The sequence below is a fragment of the Schistocerca nitens genome, chromosome 11, assembly GCF_023898315.1.
Source record: "Schistocerca nitens isolate TAMUIC-IGC-003100 chromosome 11, iqSchNite1.1, whole genome shotgun sequence".
Classification (NCBI taxonomy): Eukaryota; Metazoa; Arthropoda; class Insecta; order Orthoptera; family Acrididae; genus Schistocerca; species Schistocerca nitens.
In genome coordinates, this window is record NC_064624.1 from 132,695,178 (window position 1) to 132,717,554 (window position 22,377).

The window sequence follows — 22,377 nt, forward strand, 5'->3', positions numbered from 1 at the left end:
GAACTGAGAAGAGCCATGATAGTCATACTGGAACATTGGAAGGACTTCAGTGCAGTGAATTTTAATTTGCCATCGCGTCCAGTATTCCCACCATTCATAAAGAAGAAACTGATTCCAGCGGATTCCAACTTCCGTAGCAACACACGCACATGTACATTATCATAGGCACCAACGACTTCAACAAAGATGGCTGTGATAGTTTCTTTCCATGTGGCTGCGTCATAGATGTCAGAGATTAAAATATTTAAATTATCGAGTACTCCTTTGCATTTTCGAAACCCATACTGACTCGATGGCAGGATTTGATTTGATACCAACCGCTTTTCCAAGCGATTTTTGATCAGGTGCTCTACAGTTCTGTGGATGCAGGAAGAAAGTGAAATAGGTGGATATGACGTGGCCTGCTCTTCATCTTTATGTGGTTTCAATATATCCAGTCTTCTGTTTTGTGTCGTTCATCCAAATTTGGTTAAAACTGTGCAATTGTTTGCAGAGTGCTACGTCTGGGATATTTTCTATCACTTGATAGTGAATAATGTCCTTGCTAAACGAGGAGTATGCCGCCATTTTAATACTTCAGTTCTTGATACGAAAATCGTCCTGCTAGATGATGATTGTGATCACTGTATTCTGGTGGATGAAACGGCTGCTTGACTGCAGAAGCTCACGGTGTTCAGTTCATTACAGGTAGTAGAGTTCTTGCACTTAAAAAACCAATTTTCCATACATCAGCAAGATTAAATTTTTAGTTAAAGATTGACGAAAGGTTTTCCAGCTGTTCCTTGGAATGTCTTATAATTGTCGTCGAGCTCTCACAGGTATTTCCTAGTACACAATGAAGTTTTCTATAATCCATTGTTTCCGAAAGGACCATACACAGATCTTCATTGTGCTATAGTTCTAGAGCACTTTGGTGTCCACCAGACAGGGACTATTGCTCCATCTCGATATGGCAGCTGCTATTTGGATTGTAACATTAACAGGATTTATTTGTGGGTCCATCGAAGTTTACAGAGGGAGATGATCAGAGTCAAGAGAGACTTTTTCGACTGTACACTCCGTTACATGCTGAAAGTCAGTGGAGCAAAATGTCAAATGAACGGTCGATGGTCGTCTGTATGGGTTATGTAACATGGTAGGAGAAACATCACTAAGGTGTACTAAAATGAGATTTCCCAGAAGTGTAAGCAAATACGTGCCAACTACAACGTCCGTTTCCCAAACCCATACAGAGCACTGTGCATTGAAATCTGCACAAAGGAGAAATGACGTTTGAAGCTGGCCAACAATCTGATTCAAAGCAAAGTTTCGTAATTAACACTGAGGAGGTTTGTGTATGGTGACAATAGTAAATGCTCTTAGTAGGAGAATAACTTACAGTGGCCACTGCTTGGCAGGCTGTCGTCCTAAGATCGATATCAAAGTTTTTAAACTGCATCTCATCCCTAATTAAAAATGTGACAACTCCTTTTCGATCCTCAGCATCAGCAGCAGCTGTACACCTGGACGACACACATACACTTTGCACTCACACTAACACATTTCGAAATAGTAATAAAACACAAAGTCCTAACACACCCACAGCAGAGACATAGAGATTAAAAGCAGAATACGACTCAACAAACTGTTGACCTCATATAAAGGTAGTGCGCTTTGTTTATGGAGGGTCTACAAACAGTCAACACATTCAAGTACCTGTAATAGACAGCTCGGAAACATGTGAGCAGAATTCAGATAAACCAGTGATTAAAACAAAACCTGTAACAGTCAGTTGGAAGGAAGGTAACAATAATGTAGGTGCCACACAAGCAAAAACTAACACGAGATCACACAGACACATAAAAAACTTGAAAATATAAACACTCAAGCAAAGACAATCTGCAGCCATCTGTGTTACATATGTTAACAGTAGAACCAGAGTATCTCAAACAGGTCCAGAAACAGATATGGATTCCACAGACTCACTCCTAACTAAGAAGACAACCACTAGCATAGGAGAATTTTAAAGTTTTCCCCGCGAACTGAATGTTCAAACAAATTTCGGGCTTGCAGCCAGTCGTTAATTAATTCATTGCATGACATTTCGACAGGGCACCTGCAAGTTATCTTCAGGTGAGCCATTGAAGACTTTGGAAGTACACACACACAATATGCTACCCAACCACGTAGGAGACAGACATGTGATCGTCTTTATTTGTTTATTTATTCATGTTCTGTAGATCAAGTATACAAGATAATTGTACGGATGTGGAATGAGTCATAATAAAAGTATACATGAGGACAGTAGCCTACTTACATATACTAATGTATAAAGGAACAAAATATGTTAACAACTACAATCTTAGCCAGTTCCTAAGGTAAGACAGGAGTTATAAAACAATTCAATAATAAATTACATTTATTCCATATTAAGTTATAACTGTTCTAGACGTGAAGTACATTGTTATTCTGACATAGGTCATCATGTTCAGTTTACAAAGTGCTAACAGCAAGCATTACAAGTCAATGTGCCATATCTGACTAACAATATAGAAGTGTTTGTCAAACAACTCATCAAGAGGGTAAAATGAGTATTCCAGGAGATATTCTTTTAATTTACTATCAAATTTTTTTAATATAATTGCCATTCTTGGCGTGTAAGGCCTCAAGCCATGACTGTGGTTACTTACCTTAAGATTCTAATTTGGGATCGCATTGGCTTCTTTTTAAAACATTATTTGCTGTATCTCTATTTTATGGTGATTTGCTAAATTGTAACACACTGAAAGCACTATTATTTTCAGAGTTCTTTATTCCTTCATTAATAAAGTGTATGATTTTTATTTCTCGCTGAGACTTGAATTAATGTTTTAAAATAAATGGGTGTAATTGTAAAAGGGAACCAACAATAGCTGGCCATTGTGGCCGAGCAGTACTAGGCACTGCAGTCCGGAACCGCGCTGCTGCTACGGTTGCGGGTTTGAATCCTGCCTCATGTGTGGATGTGTGTGCTGTCCTTAGGTTAGTTAGGATTAGATATTTCTTAGTCTAGAGGACTGATGACCTCAAATGTTAAGTCCCCTAGTGCTCAGAGCCATTTGAACCATTTTTTTAACCAATAGTAGCTGATTATGGCCCCGTCCACAATCGTAACCGAATCCTGCCTTCCCTTGACGACCATGTCTCATCTGGTAGCAGAGCGTGGTTACGATTGTAAGATCGCCATTTCAGTTACTGTTGGTTTGATTTGTTAAACTCTGTTAGTGTTGTATGATTTATGCCATTCTATTGTGTTCTGCTTTAGGTGGTCAACTCTGTAATGACGGTCACACTTATGACCTGGCGATAAGACGCCAGCCTATTGAGGGTAGTGTTCCAGACTTAGCAGCCCACTTGCGTCCTACCATTCTTCAGCCAGTTGGCGTCATGCCGGATGTTGTGGGTGAGACAAAGGCAGCCACTGAGTTTTTGTTTAAAGAAGTTAGCAGTCTTGAGAACGTCGGCTTTTTAGAGGGCACTCAACATAGTGGCAGTCAGACGGGTTGCAGGTACAGCTGATACATTTAACCAATAGGATATCTGACTTAAGGGCATTAATGTTAGGAGATCGTGATAAGGAATCTACTGCTGAATTGGAGTCTTTGGTTAGTGTATTGCACTTTAATGTCACATGTTTAGGGCTTGATGGGAAGAGGATGGGAGAGCAGGATTTGCAGTGCACAAGCGAGCTTGGGAATGACGCCCTTGTGTCCTCCGAGGGGTTAGTTGGGGCGTTTGCTAAATTGCCTAATCCCCTGGTGCATCTGTTTCGAGACATCACAGAATTAGCTATAGATGGTATAACATTAAACAGCTTATGTAGCACTATCAGTTACCAAATTTGGTTTACCACGTACCAAATGTCCTGTCACGGAAAAAGCTGAATCTAACACTCGTGCTGCCTCTCGTTTATGTTCTAAAACTATTTTGTTAACCTGTTACGATATGTAGAAGAAATACAATGTTACCCTCTGTAAGGAATTTTGTAGTTGCGACCGTAAAATGCCTAAAGGACGATGCCTATCCGACAGGAAAGTTAGAATTACATAAATACTCAACTAGCAACAGATACTGTATAGAAACTGTTTTAACTGTCCAAACTGCTCAACTGATAAAGAAAACGGTCGCCATCATAATTAGGCATAGAAATATGTAACATCTGTTTTCAAGAATAAGATATACACAACTTTATTGGAAAGAGACAACCTATACTTTTCTGGTACGGAAGTGCAATGAACCCAGTCACAAGCAAAAAGAAAACTGTTATAGTGGGTAAAAGCAGTAGCAGAAAGATATTCATGTTCTCACAAACACATAGGACACTGTTACAATCATCAACATTGAATAATTTGTCAAAACTGAAGAACTTCATCAACACTCCAAATGCAAGTCACTGTTAAACTGGAAATTGGGCATGAGCCTAGTCTCACTTAATCAGATATTTTGTGCACAGTACAAATTTAAACTAAATCTCACTTGCATAAACATTCACACTATTCTTTAAAGTCAAAGAAGTAACTGTATTCATGGAAAACGTTATTCATAGTAACTTTACCTTCAGTAAGTGGGTGCTCATGAACTGATATTACACTTTTTAGAACACAGTGTGCACAGAACTCAACATAAATATCAAGAGTAGTTAGAGCTTTCTATAATCAAGTAACTTTGTGCATTTGAGCAACTTTCAATTGCGGAGGGGTGGGGTGGGGGGTGGGGGGCACCTTAATCTTGACCACTGTTGTAAAGCAAACTAACACGCTTTCAGGAACAATCTAAAGAATGCCAACTTAGATAAACAGTTCTTAATAAATTGACTTACCTTGTATGCATTTTTAATAGATTTTACAGTCAATACATCACTAGGTATTCCTTTTCAAACCAATCATCAAGAACATTTACTTTAAACTGACCTCAAAATGGATTGTTGTCTATTAGTTACCATCGTAGTTCTTTACTTTTAAAATCAGTGATTAAATAAATAATTTTGAAAGTCGACAAAATTTTAAATTGAACTGTTTCAAACACTGTGAGGCTTTCACGAAGCTACACTTACTACCTCCCTCAATTTTGCTAAATCCACAGTACTTTTAACTACTCTTTCTCGCTTAGTATCAAACAACATTAATTAAATAGCTGTTATGCTTTGAGACTCATTTTTCTACAACAAGGACACTCAGTAATCATAGTCAAAATGGAGAGGACATTAAAAGTGTTGTGATAAGGAAAAAATCAAGGTAGGTACATAAATTCAGGTATGAGTTACCTTACGTATGAGCACACTGTAAGTGCTGATCCATCACTTTACAAATCTATAATTCTCCCCATCTGTAGCAGTGATTGCGCAATATTGGTGGCGAGTATATGATAGTAGATGGACTTGCACTTGTAACTGATGTGCTCTGTCATATTTTTCTTTGCGAATTTCCTCAGATTTTAAGGTTATTTCCAGTAACAGAGCATAATAATCTCTCAATCCACCCGAAGCTTTAGCATTGTATGGACAACCACAAAAAGCCTCCTTCGGCACCAGCACAATGCACTCCTCAATCATTAGCTGTCAATGGTTCGGTCGCTAGTCTCCGACTAAGTCCTTGGTCCACCTTTTCATTGACGCCAACCACAATTTGCACACACTGCAAGTTTCTGTTCCAGAGGGAAACCGCAACACCTTTTTTACAGATAAAAAACTAAGAACCCAAGTGAGGATCAGCAGAGTAGTAAACAACTATTTTAAATAAAACATATCATTTGCACATATTAGTAAGTTATCAAAATGTTGATTAACAAATTTCCAGTTATATATAATAATTTTTGTTTCCCTCCAAGTGAGGCAAAGTATTTACCCAATGAAGATAAAACATTTCATACAATCTAAAAGACATCAAAGTTCTTAACTGAGAAAAGTACATACACTTTTGTCCAGTACCGAATTAATCATACACTAATTACAGAAACTCAACGATGGAATGTTGAACAAAACAGAAAGCAAAATTAATCAGGAAAGCATTTGAGCTATGGTGTTACATATGTCTCATGTTTCTTTGAGGTTTCTGTTAGGGATACTTCAAGGAAACTTCCATAACACCTAAGTGGTGTCTGCAACAACAAGAAATTATACTACGCAACTTCAGTTGGGAGAATAAAATACACATATTACAGACATACAGTATATACACTAAGAAATTTCATGTATTTCTTCCAAAACATTTTGAAAATAAGACATCTGCAGTCATTTTTATTACTAAATAGATTAATTTATCTTCATATTACTTTAAGAACCAAAAAAATCTATCATTAAACAGGACACCTTTAGCATTTTCATCTCAACCACATTTTATCTCAATAACAATACAGACAAGCAGTATACAAAATAATCTGCATATTAGTAAAAAAGCAATAGAAAAAGGTAAATGTGCATATACAGTAACATACATTAGGAAAAGCGCACAATGTTTTATATTATTCAGAGGATATTGAAATACTTAAAAATCTTGTATCCACACTTATACACATATACAAGAAAAAATAACCATTTAAAACAAAAGTATCCCACTGGACATTTCACTAATAGCAATCCAATTTTTTTGTCAATCACATAAGCAAACAAACATTTATCATAAATCTTATTCTTGCTGCCTGCAGTAGCATTTGGCAGTCCATGTTCAAACAATTAACCACATAAAACCATATACAAAAAATATTTCAAAAGAATCATTACAAATTCACATTCTGCCCATTATTGGTTTTGCAGTCTTTGTATGTAAACATTTAGGCATATGAACACAATTTGGAGTAAGAACACTAAAAGAACACCTTTTTAAATTGAGACACTGGCCCATCATCAAGGTTTGGCAGTTCATGACCACTTATCAAATCCTTGCCCCACATTGGCAAGTCCTTTGGCTACTGCTCACATAGCAGTTTGGGTAGCTCTATGCCTCAGAACTACTTGGCATTTCGTTAGATTGGTTTGTTACCCAACAGTACAACATTTGGGTATTCTTTTTCATTCCAAACTGCAGTACTTTTACCACTGCAGTTGACTTTCCATCATCTCTAGTACATATTAGGCAATCAGTGTAATCATAACTTCTTTTATATTATTCAGTATCTGAAACCTTTTACAAAGACTTTAGACACTGGTAACAAAGATAAAAAAAAAGTTCTTTTCAACAAGACAATACAGAGTACTACAAACATACTATGTTATTTAAATTAAATTTTATATTCAAGAATAAGTAAAGATAAAATTTTCTTTTCATTTTTCATGTCAATAGCTTATTGTAAATGCTTTTATGACAACTCCTGTCCTTTAGAAAAGAAGAATATCTTATTACTAACACATATAGCGGACACCCTTCTCCTTCCTTGGACATAACCAATTCTCATATTAACTTAGTGCCATTTTTACCCAACCATATTTAGATATTAGTCATATTAGATTATTCATTTCAAATTTTACCTTTGTTTCCTCCCTTGCATCTTTATGATAGGAACCATTTGTCATTCAGTTATTTCTATTGCATGCTTATACTTTCCATTACAGCACCCACTTTACTTACAACTGACTCAGTCATTTTCTAGTGTACCCACTAACAAATCACACTATTTAATATCACTTCTACACTAAGTAATTCGTCCTGATAGAGAAGAAGCAAAAGAAAAAGTAAAGAGTTCTGAGTGACAGAAGGTGAAGGTTGTCAACACGAAAAGAAATGGAAGCAGTGTTGACAACAACTCGACTACCTGGTGCTCATCATACACCTAACACTGCATAGAGTGCAATGCTCTGAGGTTTCAACATTTCATTCATTTTTGGTTTCTTTGGGCATACAACTTCAGGTGAACAATATTCCTAATTCCCAAAGGTTTTCTTGACCTAGGGTATACAAGAAAATAAGCGTTGTCATGTGGAGTTCCTTGCACTTCAAATGCCCCATTGTAAATGTATTTAAATTTAGAAATTTCATTATTAATCTCACTAGATTTTTCATGGGGTTTCACTAACACATAGTAGCCAATTTTAAATTTAGTTATTTTGAGGTTCTTATCATGCCTTTCAAATCTAGCGGCCGCTTTCTCTTTCATTCTTTTCCTAACCAGTTCTTTTTTCTCATGCAAGTTAATTCCTACAACAGGTGGGAATTGCAGTAATACTTTTGCTGTTATGGTTCAACAGAATTTCTACAGGGGAAGAACCTGTGGTTTCATGGTAGAGGGTGTTCATGGTTTTTTGAAAGTCAGTCACAAACATGCCCCAAACCTTATGATTATGGTGGCAATATGTTCTACCCAACCTTCCTAATTCACGCATATACCTATCGACAGGGTTATTTGCAGGGTGGTAGGCTTAAATATATGTAACTTGTACACCATATTGTCTCATACCTTCCTTCCAGATTTTAGAAATAAAATATGGTCTGTTATCAGATAAGACAGCTTTAGGTTTACCAAAGGTGTTAAAATACTTAGTCATTTTATTAAAGGACATAGTTTAATAAATTTAGAGAAAACTTCTAAAGATACCACAATGTAAGACCAATTTCCTGGCGTTTTAGGGAGAGGACCATACAAATCTACTGATACCAATTCTAAAGTATCTGTGGTACTGTGTTTTGCATATAACCCTGATTGGTTCGGTTAGCCACTTCTGCACTCTGACACACATCACAAGATTTAATTCTATCAGTAATTTTCTTCGCAGCATCTACATTAATCATAATTACATCAATTTTTCAATACACTTTTTAGGATCACAGTGCCCTAAGGCAAGATGGAAATAATAACTTCAGTCTCAAATTGCGTAGGCCAACACACTTTCCATTCCTCTGTAATTGTATTCTTTCTCCTGTACAAAATTCCACTAAAGATCATATAAAATTTACTAATTTTTGGGAATTTGGAGTTACTAAAATTAGTTTTTACTGGCTTCCAGACTTCACCGTCATTCTGATAAAACCTCATACCCTTACAAATCTGTTCTATTCTCTTCCTACATGGAACTTCCTTGATATATCTCATATGAAACTTGCTATCTTCAGTAAGTTGTCCATACCTCTGACAACCGAGATAAAGCATCAGTCACATGATTGTCACTGCCTTTAATGTACAACGTTTCATAATGAAACTGTTATAGATACTGGGCCCATCGACTGAATTTTCAGGTGATAGTCTTTCATAAAGGTTAAGGCTCTATGGTCTGTATGGATAATAGTTTTGTGCCTCCATAATTAATTCCTAAATTTCTTTAATCCCCAAATAATGGCTAAAGCTTCTTTTTCTGAAATAGTGTAATTCTTCTCAATTTGGTCAGAGTCTTACTAGCAAAAGCTGTAGTCCCATGTTCTGCTCCCCCAGATTCTGTGTTTTCTTGAAGTATTTCAATACCAATACCGTATGCACTACAGTCTCTGATCATGCGGAATGGATCACTTAAAATAAGGTGATGTAAAATATTTTCCCTCTTCAGATATCAAGTTCTCAAAATCTCTTTGACATTCAGGTGTCCAAATATATGCACTATATTTCTTCAACAAACTGTTCAAATGTGGACTGTTGAAAGCTTGCCCCTTCGCAAATTTGCGATAAAACCCGCAAATACTAACAAATGCCTTCAACTGTTTCGTGTTCTTAGGTGGAGGGTACTTTTCAATTGCATTAAGCTTTTCTGGGCCCTTGCCAATTCCAGATGTAGTTATGTGTCCTAGAAACTTAATTTCTTGATTTACAAATTCACACTTCTTCAATTTCAGTCTTTCCCCCTGCTGGAAGAGCAATGAGGGTTTTATTCAACAGTTCATAATGTTCCTCCCAACTATCACTGGCAATCAACAAGCCATCTACATAAACAGTTAATGTGGAACAAAGTCCTTTTCCTAAGACAGAATCTAATTCCCTAACTGAAACACAAGTATTTTGCAGTTTAGAATCAGTTAGAGGTACAGTGAAAAATCTGCGACCATAAACTCTAGCTTAGGACAGTCTACCATATATAGTACTGACAATTTTAATATTAAACATGAATAAATGAGTTTTCTTCACAATTTCAAGAGGTATTTCCACAACCACCTAATATCAATATCTAAGATGACAAAATTATTCGCTACAAATAGTAGCAGGGGTTAGTATTTGAAAAGGAAACTGATGTTTGAAAAATAATGAAAACTCCTTTGGGAACAGAGCAGACAAGCGCAGCCCCATGAAATTCTGTCCTCTTGTACCCTGGCCATTAACTGTCTTGATCTGCATCCCTTCCTCCGTGCTCTTCTGTAAAAGTGTAGCTAGGAGCTTTGTCCATACTGGTTTTTGGTTCCATCATCTCCTCTATGAATAAGCAAATATGCTCAAAGGGTAGGATAGAGTATTCTGTGCACCCACTGTTTACTCTTACCATTAATCTCTGCACAGGGCCTGCCAGTCTGTCTTGCTAACAGTTATCAAACATAATTTTAATCACAATAAATAAAATGGAGAATGATTGACACCAGACTGAACTGGACATTTGCTATTCTACTACATTTGTAGAGGAGACCAAGCTCTGTGACTTTTGCTTTGCATCTCACTTTCATGCCACAAATTTGACTGATTTTATGCCATCAAAGAATGAGGTTGTCAGAGTCCCAGCATCAAATAGTCACAAGTGTGGCTAAAACTGTTGCAAATAACCTTTATAAGACTGAGGGAACAGCAATGACCAACATGTACTAAATTCTGTGCGGTTGCATAGAAGAATCAATACTAAAACAATGTTGTCACTCTATTAAAAAAAGTTTCCAATATCAGTATCTGAATGCAAACAAATGAAACACATTTGTGGCTGTGTAACTGACATACTTGTATGGGCTACCCAGCTACTTTTCAAAGAAGCTAACTACTTTGGCAATTTCCATTCAGTATTGGCATATGAGAATACATTCCAAACAGAGATGAGCACTTTGTATATGATACAGTACACAAAGAAATAAATTCACTGATGCACTTTTATCAAACAATACAAATTGTTGCTGTTTACAGAATCCACCCCAACCCTAAGGGTAAAAAAGGTTCAGAAGCAGCATATACTATGCTGACAAACAGCCAGTCAAATCACACAGTTACCGCAATATTTAGTTTATGAGCTATGTTTAATCACCTACTACCACTCAGAAGATAGCGATGTATTATCTTCACTTTTTATTAACACATTATTGCAAACTATTTGCACAGTTCAGTATGTATGAAGCCATAATTATGGGTGTGGCTGGAGACTACATTGCTCTTGATGAAAACAGTAAAACAATACATAAATTTTCAGAAGAAATAGCATTCACATGAGAGTACGGGTAATTGTTTCATAATTTATTTACATTTCTTTCATAATAGTCGTCTGAACATCCACGTTCAATTCTGAAATTGCGGATAAAGCGTGGGAATGAATGTTCTAAATGATGTGCTGACACGAGTCATTTCATATATACAGCAGGAAATATAGAGAAAGAACTCTTTGAGTCTGTGTCAGACTTTGGTGAATACGTTGGAACAAACCAGTTAACGTGTTTTTCGATTCAATATGCACTTTTGTGGAGAAGGTCTGTTGATATGGCACTTCATTAGTCAACTAGGGAAAGCACGTAAAATTTGGCAAATATAGTTGCAAGACAGATCGTATGCAAATTTTGCCACAGATGAATGAACAGACACAGTATAGTTAGTTAGAATACAACAGGAAACTCGATAACTTATCCACATGTTAATTACATATTTTTATTGCGTAGTTAACACACACAGACCTCCTTCCCGGAGACTTCGTGTGAGACTGCACCCGAACGGCCATGGCTGGCCTAAGCTAACTCAATAGTACGTAGTGTGAGAATGAAATGTGTAACATGTTCACAGAATGAAAATGCGGCAACGGGAGCATCCGATTCCACACGTCTGCTTTGACCGATGACGTAAGGGTGTTGTGGTGTGTGACATGTCTCTCTCTCTCTCTCTCTCTCTCTCTCTCTCTCACTCTCTCTCTGGTTCTCGTAGTGAACGTGTTTTAATTTACGTAGGCAAGTTGAACTTTTGATATTTTGAGGTGTTGTGGTATTGATTTTGTTTTTCGTAGTTGTAGGTGTTGGTTCTTTCGTATCAATAGTTGTGGTTGACCTGTAAGGGAAACGACTGATTTCAATTTTCGTAGTTTTTGCTGCGGTTGACCTATATAGGTCAATGGAAATGTCCGATTCCCGTAAATTTTTGTCCTTTTTTGTTTTGTTTGTCATTTTGTGTATTTTGGGATCGTGGTACGTTTATTTTTTACTGTTATATTTAGCTTGTCCCCTCCCTAAAGCCATCAATTTCCCATGGTTGTCCCATTACTTTGATTGTATTGTTGGAGGGAGATGTTATTGTCTTATTTATACGTATTTTCGTGTTTGTCGTCGTTTGTATGTAGTGACATCATAGGTGCCATATTGGAGACGCTTAGGATTGCCATTTCTGCCGTATTGATGTCGTCATGGGTCAAAGCAGACAGGTGGAATCGGACACTTCCGTAATCCAATGAAAATATGCAAGACGTTTAACGCCAGAAATGAACAAATCTGATTTACAGAACACGTTATTTACTACAAATAACTAATTACATTTATTTTTAATGCAGCCAAAGCATGTAAAAGGAATACGTCTATGTAATTATGATACATCTGTACATAAAAACTAATTAGGAACAATTTCACTTACGTTTAGCAGCACCTGAAGGGGGCTGGCGATAATACGCACTTCTTCTAACTGAATAGGTGTAGCCATTGAACCATAGGTTGTTCAGAAGTTGGGCGACATCCTCTTCTGTCTCGCAAAATCCGTGGATGTCATTCTCTCGATCAATACATATCTCTCTCAGCAATAACCGCATTAACCTCTCGGACACATCTACTTCCCAGTCTACAACACAGTCAGTAGGCATAGTCGAAGAAGTGACTGAATCAAAAGTTTGCGACATACTGCTGCGACATAACTCTACACCAGTAACCACACGAATCTCCTGCCACTTTTACGTCAGCTCGATTTGTAGTCACCGATCGATATATCGATATACTTCATCATACGTCATTTTGACGTCACTTCCTTAGTTCGTTCTGGTGAAAAGAAGCTCTCTCCACTGACGCCACCTGTTCTGCGCGTGACTGATGGTGCACGTTTCTTCACTGCTATGGGATCTCAATAGGTACGATGTAAGGCGCTGTGGCTCACACGGCTACAGCCTGTGGCAGGGTCATGGTTCGCCCAACGCTACCTAGAGAGAAGGTCTAAGCGCTCCCTGCGAACAGCATGACGGGTATCCTAGAGTAGTCATTACAGAAGGAAGCAACAAGTGTTGTATAAAGTTGTGCTGAGCATAGGAGTACGTGAATGCAGCACAATGTAACTGTTTTAAACGTTATTTATGTGATGCACAGTTCGAATTTGTGATGGTAAAATATTGTACAGATATTGTGTGACTGGGTGTAAAGATACCCAACGGGACTGAAGGTGCAAGTTTTTTCGATTCCAAAGCAAAATAAATTATTAGAAAAATGGAAACAGGCTATCCCAAGCGAAAATTTAACAATTAGCAAAACAAGAAAGGTAAGTTACACTGTTGGCCATTAAAACTGCTACACCATGAAGATGACGTGCTACTGACGCAAAATTTACCCAACAGGAAGAAGATGCAGTGATACGCAAATGATTAGCTTTTCAGAGCATTCACATAAGGCTGGCGCTGGTGGCGACACATACAACATGCTGACATGAGGAAAGTTTCCAACCGATTTCTCATACACAAAGAGCAGTTGACCAGCATTGCCTGGTGAAACGTTGTTGTGTTGCCTCATATAAGGAGCAGAAATGCGTACCATCACGTTTTCGACTTTGATAAAGGTCGGATTGTAGCCTATCGCCATTGCAGTTTATCGAATTGCTTCATTGCTGCTCACGTTGGTCGATATCCAATGGCTGTTAGCAGTATATGGAATAGGTGGGTTCAGGAGGGTAATGCGGAACGCCGTGCTGGATCCCAACGGCCTCGAATCACTAGCAGTCGAGATGACAGGCATCTTATCCGCATGGCTGTAGCAGATCGTGCAGCCACGTCTCAATCCCTGAGTCAACAGATGGGGACGTTTGCAAGACAACAACCATCTGTATGAACAGTTTGACGACGTTTGCAGCAGCATGGACTATCAACTCGGAGACCATGGCTGCAGTTACCCTTGATGCTGCATCACAGACAGGAGCGCCTGCGATGGTGTACTCGACGACGACCCTGGGTGCACGAATGGCGAAACGTAATTTTTTCAGATGAATCCAGGTTCTGTTTACAGCATCATGATGGTCGCATCTGTGTTTGGCGTCATCACGGCGAACGCATATTGGAAGCATGTAATTGCCATCGCCATACTGGCGTATCACTCGGCGTGGTGGTATGGGGTGCCATTGATTACACATCTCGGTCAACTCTTGTTCGCATTGACAGCACTTTGAACAGTTGTCGTTACATTTCAGATGTGTTACGACTCGTGGCTTTATCCTTCATTCAATCCCTGCGAAACCCTACATTTCAGCAGGATATTGCATGTCCTGTACGGGCCTCTCCGGATTCAGAAAATGTTCGACTGCTGCCCTGGCCAGCACATTCTCCAGATCTCTCATCCATTGAATACGTCTGGTCAATGGTGGCTGAGCAACTGGCTCGTCACAATTCGCCAGTCACTACTCTTGATGAACTGTGGTATTGTGTTGAAGCTGCATGAGCACCTGTACCTGTACACGCTGTCCAAGATCTGTTTGACTCAATGCCCAGGCGCATAAGGGCTGTTAGTAGGGCCCGGGGTGGTTCTTATGGGTACTGATTTCTCAGGATCTATGCACCCAAATTGCGTAAAAATGTAATCACATGTCAGTCCTAGTATAATATATTTGTCCAATGAATACCTGTTTATCATCTGCATTTCTTCTTGATGTAGAAATTTTAATGGCCAGAAGTGTATTTAGAACATTTACAATTATACTTTAGTTGTGAAGTAAACAATGTGACGATAACCTTAAATTTACGCATCCCGTGGCACTTGTTAATCTTTTGAGAGTATATTATTAGTAGTATTATTGATATACTGCCACTAACATACCTTAAATTCTGTAAGGGGAAATTAAAGTTAAACACCGTTCATAAAGCGTATCCTCTGCAATTTCGAGTTTCTATGTTGTTGCTGAATCCACAGAAGTTCCAGGACACTAAACGCCAATTTCTGTTGGGCTATGATCGTAACACTAATATTTACTTATATGTTTTTATTTCCTGTTCAATTTTAGTTGTTTGCTTTCCATGAATGTGAAGCCTGATATGGAACAAGAGCGAATCAATATGTGCTTCAGCCTTTTCCACATAATGTGTTTAAAGAGATAGTTTTGTTACTGATTTAGAGAACTGCATTTGCCAACAGAGCTGCTCTCATAAATCTAACAAGGCGTTGTGTTTCAGTGTGAGAGAAGGAAAGTTGCTACTCACCATATAGCGGAGATGCTGAGCCGCGACACACACACACACACACACACACACACACACACACACACACACACACACACACACACGCTCAACTTGCATACACATCTGCAGTCTCACAGAGCTGAAACTACACTACTATTGTGCCTATCGCGGCTCAGCATCGTTGCTGTATGGTGAAGAGCAACTTTCCTTCTCTCGTATTGTTACATCCCATCCTGGATTTACCATTGAATGAATGCATTGTGTTTAGCAGTTTAGATGTTAGGGCCCATTAGCTTTTCAGCACGTTTATCGTAGCTTCATCAACTGAAGTTTATCGTAGCTTCATCAACTGAAGTTTATCGTAGCTTCATCAACTGAAGTTTATCGTAGCTTCATCAACTGAAGTTTATCGTAGCTTCATCAACTGAAATTTATCGTAGCTTCATCAACTGAAGTTTATCGTAGCTTCATCAACTGAAGTTTATCATAGCTTCATCAACTGAAGTTTATCATAGCTTCATCAACTGAAGTTATACATGTATGCGGCTCTCTGTGATTTTAAATAGGCTATTATGGGCACAACTGATATTGGTCTATAGTTGACCTGTATGTCTCTGTCACCGGTTTTGTGTATTGAAAGTGTAAAATAGAGCATTGGCTTCCTAATTTCAATAATTATACATTTTAGAACATAGTTGCAATGCCCATGGTAGTCCTCTGTGCTGGATCTGTTCAACTTTTTTTTTGAGTTGGGAAGATCAGTAGCAGTAATTTTACTCCAAGTGATTATTTTATTTCTTTTACTCTGTAACTGCAAAAGGAAGGCCTCCAGATCAGATGTATCATCACTTTGTGATATAAGGAAACTTCCAAAGTTCACAAAATATCCATTGAAGGTAAATGGGATAGTAATTTCTTCCTTTCTTATGTTTGATTCCCTTTTTACCCCATTCCAGGATGCTTTACATTTATTTCTAGAATTTAAAATGTATTTCTCATTAGCTTTGATTTTTGCTGCTTTAATTTCAAATATGTAGCTATATTTCTCTTACGCTGAAAGACTTTTTCTTGTTCTTACAATGGTCAGCAGTTACATTCTTCAGCATGAGTAATAGATCCTGATTTTACTGAGTTGTGGTGTGTTCCATTTTTTGGTGTGTAGTTTGTGATTATGGTATTGCCAGTGTTGCATCTTTTAGAAACAAGAGGTCAGTTACTGGTTCAAATGGCTCTGAGCACAATAGGACTGAACATCTGAGGTCATCAGTCTGCTAGAACTTAGAACTACTTAAACCTAACAAACCTAAGGACACCACACACATCCATGCCCAAGGCAGGATTCGAACCTGTGACCGTAGCGGTCGTGCGGTTCCAGACTGAAGCGCCTAGAACCGCTCGGCCACACCAGCCGGCGTCAGTTACTGCCTAGTGTATGTTTCATGATGGAAAGGAATGTGAAGAAGCATTTATTAATATCTATCCCGATGGTCAGTATAATGGACCATTCAATTAGTTTGAAGTCATTTCTCATTCTTCCAGTGTTCTCTTCATTGAGAACTCTGCATGTAGTTAACGTCCAGAAATTATCAGTAGACAGGTTTCCATATTGGACCCATATGCCATCAGTGTCATATATTCCTAATTTGATGGTATCACATGCTACTTATTTCTACACATTGCTAATTGTCAAGCCATGCTTCAATCCTGCTTGGTTTTTAATTTAAGCAACATAAATTCATTGAGATTACCATATTTAGCAATTAACATTTTTTCTCTTCACTTTTTATTTCTAGGTTAATATCTCGAGTGATAAAAATTTTGTAATGCTTATATTTCGCAGTAATTAGAATTTAAGTGGAGAACCTCTTGTGAATCAGTGGCTGGCATTTGGTAAATAGATGCAGTAAGAAGTCTGTGGGTGTGAAATGCCACAGCAGATGCTTCAGAAATATAACTTGTGGTCACTGAATAAGCAAATGGTACAAAAAAGTTTATTTCTGTACTTTTAATCCAATGTTCAGTCATACAGAGATTGCTGCACATAATTTCATCCAGCCAGTACTAGAATTAACTGACTATATTATTTAAGGATTGCACATTTACATGTAACAAAATTAAATCATTTCCGCTACAGTATGGCGTTGGGCCTAGTTGTTTATTTAATTTTAGTGTGTCTTTTTACTATGTTCTGATGTTCTTTGTCATTGCCAAGACCGGTATATCTCTGGCTTGGTCAGGCTTATACATTTCTCTGATGAGGTTCTGATTGTTGAGACATGTGGTACTACTTGCTTGGGCAGACCAATTTATTATTTCCCATGTTAAATATTTTTTGGGTTAGTTTTAATGAATGATGTTCTCTGAGAAAGAGAGTGTAGTACTCACAGTGGCAGCAGTCACATTACAGCTTGTAAGAAGCCAGGTAAACCTCAAAAAGGTGTCAATAATAGCTAACACATACTAATGGAATCTTTTGGTGTGAGGTAAGGGCCCCACATAATCAATATAGAGTTTGTCCATGGGGCAAGATTCACACTCCGAACTAAGGAACCTCTGTTGAAGAGCGTTATTCAGTTTGGCCACACAACACAACTGACAGCGAGGAACCATTTCTCTAACGTCTCGGTCAATAGACTGCCAAGTCAGATGCTCCTTGATCTTCATCAAGGTCTTATAGGTTCCTAAATGCCCGCCAATCAACGAGTTGAGAAAATAATGGAAAATCGGGCGCAGTAGGGTGCCTGGTAGACATATCTTAATCTCCTTGGGACGTCCCGCCCTTTCGCACAAAATACTTTTGCTGATAATGTATTTATCCAAACGCTCCCCTGCCAAAAGCCCAATGTCATTAAACAAATGAAGAAAACCGCCTAACACGACACAATGAAGATTGCCTTGTGCAGCTTCTTGAGCTTAATTTCAAACTGAAATGCCGAAATGCGAACCGCCAACCTCGTGATACAGCCGGTTTTACACGGCCTGGCTAGCACCCAGCTTAAGGCTTGATTGTCAGTTTCTAGCTGACATATTCTATGTTCAAGATAAAACCGGTACTTATCCAGTGCGAACAAGGCGGTGAGTGCCTCACATTCGCAAACAGAATATTTAAGCTTGGCGCTTGTTAACAGACGAGACGCATATGCTAATGGCTGCCTTAGATGAGTCAGTTTGCACAATAAATTTCTTATTACAATCTGGCACTCCGAGAACTGGAGGATTGGCTATAGCCGCCTTAATGTGCTCAAACTTGGCCTCTTGAGCAGGTCCCTACTTAAAACGCACCTCTTTCTGGCACAGTTCATTTAAAGGAGCCGCTAACTGAGCAAAATTTAGGACAAAATGCCAAAAGTAATTTGCCATTCCTATGAACTTGGCAATCCCTCCCTTATCAGTGGGTGTCGGATGAGCTCTCAACGTCTTAGTCCGCTCCTGATCAATGCAAATATTCTTGTCTGATACTAGGTGACCTAAGAAGGATAGCTGCTGCCTGACTAATGTCACTTTATTAGGTTTAACAGTCAAACTGGCGCTGCAACCTAGCAAAAACTTGCTGGATATGTTCCAAATGCTCCTAAAACGAACGACTATAAATCACAAAATCGTCCAGGTAATTATAAACACAGACTAATTTCAAGTCTCCAAGAATATTATCCAGCAAACGAATAATGACGGCTGTGCCTGTAGCCAAACCAAAGGGGACCCTATTAAATTCAAACAGATTCAAAATGCTATAATGTGATTACATTCTTCGGCTGAGGGAAACTGATAATAGGCTTGATTCAGGTTGAGCACAGCAAACCAATTAGCCCCGGCAAACCAAGTAATAGTTATGACGATCAGGTAAAGGAACCGATTCGCGTACAACCTTCTTATTTAGGCGACAGTAGTCAACAACAGACCGAAAGTCCTGCCCCTGATCCTTGGGAACAAGGAATATAGGGAGGCATAAGTGGATGTAGAAGGCCTAATAATTACCTGCTCAACCATTTTGGAGATATTTCCCATTAGTATCTTCATCGTAGGCGCTGTTTACGAACTCCTGTGGTCAATCTTTTGCTGATCACTAGCTCCCTCAACTGCTGCAATGAAAACCCTTCTGCCATGGCCCTGGCTGCCAGAATTCTCCATTTGCCTCTAGTTAAAAAATACAACAGAGACCAAATTACCTGATGCAAAACACCAAACGCATCAGCGAGTTGCTCAAAGCGAACAAACAACCATACCAACCTTTTAATTTGCTCGAGTCGCAGGCCACGTCATATCCACATATTTCCCTTTTTCCTGCGTCCACAGAATTGTAGAGCATCTGATCAAAAATCGCTTGGAATAGCGGTTGGTATCAAATCAAATCCTGCCATCGAGTCAGTATGTGCTTCGAAAATGCAAAGGAGCAATCGATAATTTAAATACTTTAATCTCTGACATCTATGACGCAGCCACATGGAAAGAAACTACCACGGCCATCTTTGTTGATGTTGTTGGTGCCTATGATAATGTACACGTGTGTGTGTTGCTGCGGAAGTTGTAATCCGCTGGAATCAGTTTCTTCTCTATGAATGGTGCGAATACTGGAAGCAATGGCAAATTAAAATTCACTGCACTGAAGCCCTTCCAATGTTCCAGTATGACCATCATGGTTCTTCTCAGTTCATTCATGTAACATATTTTGATTATCCTAGCACCAGAAATGGAGCTTTCGCCCATCTGATACCTCACGTAAAAGTGGGCAAACTATACTCAAATTTATACTGATGGCTTAACATGGATATGGAACATTATATGAGGTGCACATTTGTCTGCCAAAAAACTGCTAAACAAAGGAAGTTCCAGCTTCCATGTGATGCTTCCATTTTTCTCGCTGAAACATTCGCTGTTCTGCAGAAAAGAAAATAGTTACACTCCATACCAATCTCCAAAGCAGTAATAAGCACTGTCTTGCATAGCATATTAAACTCTATTAGTGATCAGAATTGGAAGAAACGGACCTGTCAGTTTGCCCTACACCTGGGAGATCATTACTATCTAGCAAAACAGACTGGTCAGAATCATTTCGATCAAATGACATTTTGACATCATCCATAATGACAAAACGGACCAAATAGCACAACATGCGGTTAGCAGCAGAAGACCTATGAACATCAAACTTTGAAACACAGACGTCCTTTTACAGATCAAACGACAAGCGATTCTTTCTTGGCCAGTGGAATGGACTGATAGTCGTCAAATACAGAGTAAAAGGTACAAAGGTATACAGCCAAACACAACGATATGGCAATGGCTCGTGAAGTCCAAACAGTCAAGGATATTAATATCATCTACTGTGTAGATGGATGCATCTCAATCGCTAATCATTCCCTGCCCACTTACGTTAGATTGGCGTATTGGGGACACATTGTCAATGTGGTGGCATCACAATTTGTGATACAAGTAACACTGTGTGATCAGCAGAGACAACATTGTACAGGAACTCTTGAGACTTGATTACTGCCACCTACTCTGTACTACCAGAGTTCTTGAAAATCAGTCCAGGAGTATATACAATGCCCTAGCCAAGTTTATGGCTCAAGAAGATATAAAAAACGAGACGTAATGAACAGGAAGAGAATTACCGATTTCTAAACAAACAAATGGTTTACTGTTATTTTTATCCATTACTCTCAACGAATGAGTGTTACCATTATATTCTCAAATCTCATTTACGTATGTCTCCTATCCAGTCTGTCTGATCAAGATTACACTGCTCTAATTGTCATTTTATTTAAATTATGGTGGCCAAATAGAGTAGCGCTGGAGGATAAAAATAAAAAAAATAAGAAAAAGAGTAAGCACTGGTCAGAGAAAATGCTTCAAAATTTCTGTTAATATGAAACTAAGAACTTACACAGAGAATGTTCTTTTGCTCTGAGAATAAGATTCGGAGAATCTTCTCTGTTTTAATCATACGACCCCATAACACGAAAAAATACTACCGTCTATACCTACATCTAAACCTGCATGATTACTCTACAATTTAAAATTAAGTCTGCAGCAGAGGGTTCATCGAACTACCTTCAAGCTGTTTATCTACGGTTACACTCTCTAATAGTGCGGGGGTAAACCGAGCACTTAAAATCTTTCTGTGCGAGCACTGATTTCTCTTATTTTATCATAATGATCATATCTCTTTATGTAGGTGGGAGCCAACAGAATATTTTCGCATTCTGAAGTGAAACTTCACTAGAAGATTCTGCTTCAACAAAAAACCCCTTTGTTTTAATGACTTTTACCCAAATTTACGTATTATGTCCGTTTCAATCTTTCCCCTACTTCGTGATAATACAGAACAAGCTAACCGTTGAACATTTTCGATGTCCTCCATCCCATCTGATGCGAATCCCACACCGCACAGTAGTAGTCCAGAAGAGGGCGGACAAGCGTAGTGTACACACTATCTTTAGTCTATCTGTTGCATGTTCTAAGTTTTCTACGAATAAATCCCAGTCTTTGGTTTGCTTTCCCTACAACATTATCTGTGTAATCGTTCCAATTAAAGTTATTCGTAATTGCAGTCCCTAAGTCATTAGTTAAATTTACAGCCTTTAGATTTGTGTGATTTATTGTGTAACCGAAATTTAGTGGATTTCCTTTAGTACCTACTTATGCGGAGAACTTCACACTTTTAATTCATTAGAATCAGTTGCCACTTTTTGCATCATACAGATATCTTGTCTAAGTTATATAATTTATTACCACCGTAAATAGAGGCCATATACTGCACGGGGTGTAGTGTAAATTAAGAAAAGAAAAAACAGTTGCAATATTGTATTTGGCAGAAATACGTAAATTAATGCCTCCGGGTAAGAAATAAGCTACTGAAATTTATAACC

General features: G+C 38.4%; 1 protein-coding gene across 3 annotated transcripts in view; it reads right to left on the reverse strand.

The window, feature by feature from the left end:
* The window catches only part of LOC126213048 (uncharacterized), a 372,240-nt gene that overhangs the window by 17,329 nt on the left and 332,534 nt on the right, over window positions 1–22,377 (reverse strand). The gene's annotated exons all lie outside the window — the stretch shown is intronic.